Source organism: Anolis sagrei, chromosome 2 (assembly GCF_037176765.1).
Source record: "Anolis sagrei isolate rAnoSag1 chromosome 2, rAnoSag1.mat, whole genome shotgun sequence".
In the NCBI taxonomy this organism is placed as follows: domain Eukaryota; kingdom Metazoa; phylum Chordata; class Lepidosauria; order Squamata; family Dactyloidae; genus Anolis; species Anolis sagrei.
The window spans coordinates 211,496,837-211,502,836 of record NC_090022.1 but is presented as its reverse complement, the minus strand read 5'-3'; the positions used below and the strand labels follow the sequence as shown (position 1 = coordinate 211,502,836).

Genomic DNA, 6,000 nt, shown 5'->3' with positions numbered 1-6,000 from the left:
GGCCGAAAATCCCACAAGAGCTGCAGTGAACTGGGTTATCTGAGTCCACACTGCCATATATTCCAGTTCAAAGCAGATAACCCTTCCACACAGCCGTGTAACCCAGAATATCAAGGCAGAAAACCCCACAAGATCTGCTTTGAACTGGGTTATCTGAGTCCACACTGCCATATATTCCAGTTCAAAGCAGATAACCCTTCTACACAGCCGTGTAACCCAGAATATCAAGGCAGAAAATCCCACAAAATCTGCTTTGAACTGGGTTATCTGAGTCCACACTGCCATATATTCCAGTTCAAAGCTGATAACCCTTTCACACAACCATAACCCAGAATATTAAGGCAGAAAATCCCACATGATCTACTTTGAACTGGGTTATCTGAGTCCACACTGCCATATGTTCTAGTTCAAAGCAGATAACCCTTCCACGCAGCAATATCACCCAGAATATCAAGGCAGAAAATCCCACAAGATCTGCTTTGAACTGGGTTATCTGAGTCCATACTGCCATATAACCCAGTTCAAAGCAGATAATGTGGGCTTTTATTCAGCTGTGTGGAAGGGGCCAAACTCAACTCCAGGGCCGACAAGGCCGCCCTTGCCTGCCAGGCTGGAAACACAAACAGGGGCCAAGCCTTTCCTTCTAAAATGGCGCCTGGATCAGAAGGCCAAGGGGAGGCTGAATCCCGGGAGAGAGACCCCGCCCCGCTTCGCTATTCGCCTCAGGGCTGGGCTTCCTCAGAGTTAAAACATCCACATTGCGGGATGAATACGCTTCGACACCACTTTAGCCGCTGTGATGGGATCCAGAGAAGGCGGAAGACAGTGAGGTCAGCTTGGGCCCTCCAGGGGTTTTGGACTTCAACTCCCACAATTCCTTAGGAATTGTGGGAGTTGAAGTCCAAAACCCCTGGAGGGCCCAAGCGTCCCTGCACGACAATTTCTAGGAAGCATTGGCGTCGATATAGCCTCCAACTCCCAGAATTCCTACCCATTGAACAACCTGGCAAGGGCTTCTGGGAGTTGGAGGCTTCAAGCGGGAGGCCAATCGCATTGCACGCTTCCCCCCCCCCAGCGGAGCGACCCCTAGCGGGCATCCTTCTTCCTCCTCCTCCTCCCTCGCAGCCTGCAACATGGTGGCCTCTTCCTCCCCTCAGGCGCCCAACGAAGACGGCTCCGGGTGCTGCTGAGGAGGGGCGGCCCTGGGACTGAAGAGGAGAAGGAGGAAGGAAGGAAAGAAAGAAGGGAGGAAAGAAGGAGCCTCTTTGGTTTTCCTAGTGTTGCCGCCGCCGCTTCAGGTAAGTCCTGACAGGCGCCCCAAAGAGAGGGAGGCAAGGAAACAAACACAGCGTAAGGTGACTGACTTTCCCCGTGTAGACACCCTCAGGAGTGTGTGATTATGGAAGTATTATACTCTAGCTGCCCCCTGCCACATGTTGCTGTGGCCCAGCCTGTATATAAGTGTTTTGTGTGTGTATATATTTGTGTATATATTTTGCGCATGAGTTGTAATGTATTATTTATTTATTTTTTGGCGTTTTAAGTCTCTTCCACTGTGTTTTTCGGTGTTTTTATGAGTGAAGGACATACATTGGGTTGTTAGGTGCCTTGTGTCCAAATTTGGTGTCAATTCGTTCATTGGTTTTTGAGTTCTGTTAATCCCACAAACTAACATTACATTTTTATTTATATAGATACTCGATGTGCCCTGCCACACGTTGCTGTGGCCCAGTCTGTGTATTTGTGTTTTGTGTGTGTATATATGTATATTTGTGGTTTTGCGCATGCATTGTAATGTATTTTTATTTATTTATTTGCTTTTAAAGTCTCTTCCACTGTGTTTTTCGGTGTTTTTATGAGTGATGGTCACTTGTTGGCCTGATAGGTGTCTTGTGTCCACATTTGGTGTCAATTCGTCCAGTGGTTTTTGAGTTATGTTAATCCCACAAACGAACATTACATTTTATTTATATAGATAGACTAACCATCCCCTGCCACGCATTGTTGTGGCCCACTCTGGTGGTCATGGGGGTTCTGTGTGGGAGGTTTGGCCCAATTCTATCGTTGCTCTGTGATTGTAGGTGAACTACAAATCCCAGCAACTACAACTCCCAAATGTCAAGATTCTCTTTTCCCCAAACTTCACCAGTGTTCACATTTGGGCATATTGAGTATCCATGTAGAGTTCGGTCCAGATCCATCAGTGTTTGAGTCCGCAGTGCTCTCTGGATGTAGATGAACTACAACTCCAAAACCAAATGACACTGCCCACCAAAGCCTTCCAGTATTTTCTGTTGGTCATAGGAGAACTATGTGTCAAGTTTGGTTCAATTCCATCGTTGGTGGGGTTCAGAATGCTCTTTGATTGTAGGTGAACTATAAATCCCAGCAACTACAATTCCCAAATGACAAAATCAATTTTTTGTGTGAAGGACATACATTGGGTTGTTGTAGGTTTTTTCAGGCTGTATGGCCATGGTCTAGAGGCAGTCTCTCCTGGCGTTTCGCCTGCATCTATGGCAAGCATCCTCAGAGGTAGTGAGGTCTGTTAGAACTAGGTAAAAGGGGTTTATATATCTGTGGAATGACCAGGGTGAGACAAAGGACCCTTTTCCACAGATATATAAACCCCTTTTACCTAGTTCTAACAGACCTCACTACCTCTGAGGATGCTTGCCATAGATGCAGGCGAAAAGTCAGGAGAGAATGCCTCTAGACCATGGCCATACAGCCCGAAAAAACCTACAACAGCCCAGTGATTCCGGTCATGAAAGCCTTCGACAAGACATACATTGGGTTGTTAGGTGTCTTGTGTCTAAATTTGGTGTCAATTCGTCCAGTGGTTTTTGAGTTAAGTTAATCCCACAAACTAACATTACATTTTTATACATATAGATATGATCTTGGCAATGGTATCGGTTTCCCCCTTCACTCTAAAAATTGTATACACCCTTAACAGTTTATGAGTTGAAGACGCAAGAGGAGGGCTGGTTGTTTCCTAAGTAGAGTGAGTTATTCTCCTCCCCATGTATACACTCTCAACAGTTTCTGGAATTATATATACACACACATGTGCACACACTAGCCGTCCCCTGCCAGGCGTTGCTGTGGCCCAGCCTAGTGATCTGGAAAATAAAGTAATGAGAAAGTGTTGGTTTCTAATATTATATGTAATTTATTTTATGCTTGTGGGTAAACAGTATTTCTTGTTGTTTCTTTGTCAGTGTTGATCCAGAGATTGTCTGGTTTGCCTACTCTGGAACATGCAACATACCATTGTCCTTCTTTAGGGGTCCCTTTCAAATCTATGATACTATGTCTCTGTGTGTGTGAATTATATCTATCTATCTATATCTATGGCTGGATGGCTCTTTGTCAGGAGGGCTTTGATGATATTTTCTTGCCCTGCTGAAGGGAGTTGGCCTTAAGTATTTTCAGCTGAACATGGGGGTTCTGTGTGGGAAGTTTAGCCCAATTCTGTTGTTCGAGGTGTTTAGCATGCTCTTTGATTGTAGGTGAACTATAAATCCCAGTAACTACAATTCCCAAATGTCAAGGTATATTTTCCCCAAATGCCACCTGTGTTCATATTTGGGTATATGGAGTACTTGTGCCAAGTTTGGTCCAGATCCATCATTGTTTGAGTCCATAGTGCTCTGTGGATGGATGTGAACTACAACTCCCAAACTGAAGGTCAATGCCCACCAAACCCATCTAGTGTTTTCTGTTGGTCATGGGAGTCCTGTGTGCCATGTTTGCTTAAATTCCATCATTGGTAGAGTTCAGAATGCTCTTTAATTGTAGATTAACTATAAATCCCAGCGACTAAAACTCCCAAATTACAAAATCAATTTTTAGTAGGTGTCTTGTGTCTATATTTGGCGGCAATTCGTCCGGCGGTTTTTGAGTTATGTTAATCTCACAAATGAACATTACATTTTTATTTATATGGTTATATATTGCCACATTTCTCTTTCTCCAAAAACACTGCATACACCTTTAACAGTTTATGATTCTTGAATATATATTCTTTGGCAATATTTTTCTCTCTCTCCAGAAAATGCATGCACCTTTAATAGTTTATGATTCTCCCACCCTGGACATTATTTGACAGATATATAAACCTCACTTGCCTAGTTTGCAACAGACCTCTCATCCTCTGAGAATGCTTGCCATAGATGTGGGTAAAACATCAGGAGAGAATGCTTCTGGAACATGGCCATATAGCCCAAAACATTAACAGCAACCTAGTGATTCCGGCCATGAAAGCCTTCGACAATACATTATATATATTTTTTATTTGGGATTTTTTTTCTCTCTCCAAATAAATGCATACACTTTTAACAGTTTTCAATTCTGGAATTATTATAAATATTTTCTTTGGTGATATTTTTTCTCTCTCCAAAAAACAACAACACATTCACCATTCAAAGTTTATGGTTCTAGAATTATTATATATATTTTCTTTGGCAATATTTTTTCTCTCCAAAAAATAATGCAAACACCTTTAATAGTTTATAATTCTGGAATTATTATATATATATATATTCTTTGGCAATAATTTTTTCTCTCTCCAAGTAACTGCATACACCTTTACCAGTTTATGAGTTGAGAATGCAGGAGGAGGGCTGTTTGCTCCCCAAGTAAAGTTAGTTATCTTACTCCCTATGTATACACTCTCAACAGTTTATGATTCTGGAATTATTATATATATTTTCTTTGGCAATATTGTTTCTCTCTCTCTCCAAAAAATTGCCTACATCTTTTACTGTTTATAAGTTGAAGACACAGGAGGAGGGCAGGTTGTTTCCTAAGTGAAATGAGAAGTGAGTTATCCTCCTCCCCATGTATTCAACAGTTTTATGATTCTGGAATTATTATATATGTATTTTCTTTGGCAGTATTTTTTTCTCCAAATAATTGCATAAACCTCTAACTAACAGTTTTCAAGTTGTGAATGCAGGAGTGGGGCTGTTTGCTCCCCAAGTAAAGTTAGTTATCCTCTCCATGTATTCACTCTCAACAGTTTATGATTCTGGAGATATATATATATATATATTCTCTCTCTCCAAAATAATGCATTCACCTTTAACGGTTTATGATTCTAGAATTATACACACACACACACACACATACTTTGGCAATATTTCTCTCTCTCTAAAAATGCATACACTTTTAATAGTTTATGATTCTGAAGTTATATATATTATTTGGTGATCTTTTTTTCTCTCCTCAAAAAATGCATGCACCTTTAACAGTTTTATTATTCTAGAATTGTTTTCTTTTCAAAACAAGTTGAAGGCACAGAAAGTTGGATGGTTGTTTCCTAAGCCTGGAAAGCTCACAACAAACCTGCAGAAACTTTGTTGTTGCTGGACATCCTGCAGCACATTTAGCCATCTCTTTCAGTGAATATCTCATAAGAGTCTTAGCCAGTTCAACATAGTTTGTATGAGCCACAATAACTAAGTTTCTGGAATAGAACAACTTATTTAAAAGTAAGTACCGCACAATGAAACTGGAAACAACACCTTCAAACCAGGAAGAGATTTTTTTTTGAATTTTTGTTATATAGTGTTGTTTTTCAAGACAGGCTAAAGAGAACTATGAGGCAGTTTACATAGTAAAAAAATACAGGGTAACCCCCCCCCCCCAATGTATACATACATAACAGTTAATGATTCTGGAATTATTACTATTTTTGTAACACCCACCCCAAAGATGTATATGTTCTTAATGGTTTAACATTCTGCAATTATTTTTTCAGCCAAATTGGAAAGATGGTACAAGTCTGGTTACTATGTAAATAAATATAGGGTGTGACTTCCAACAACGCAGACACCTGTAATGCCTTACAATTTTGGAATAATTATAATTTTTCAAGCCAAGTGGAAGTGAGGGGCTGGAGCTAGTTACTTAGTACGTAAATACAGGGTACTCCCCCAATGTGTACACCCTTAAAGTCTTATAATTCCGGAATTATTATCATTTTTAGACAAA

General features: G+C 40.8%; 1 protein-coding gene across 1 annotated transcript in view; it reads left to right on the top strand.

Moving 5' to 3' along the window:
• Window positions 1–1,093: 1,093 nt before the first annotated feature.
• The window catches only part of DENND4C (DENN domain containing 4C), a 92,531-nt gene continuing 87,624 nt past the window's right edge, over window positions 1,094–6,000 (top strand). Inside the window, exon 1 of the mRNA XM_060762431.2 lies at window positions 1,094–1,298. The gene's annotated coding sequence lies outside the window, so the exon portion shown is untranslated. The remainder of the gene's footprint in view (window positions 1,299–6,000) is intronic.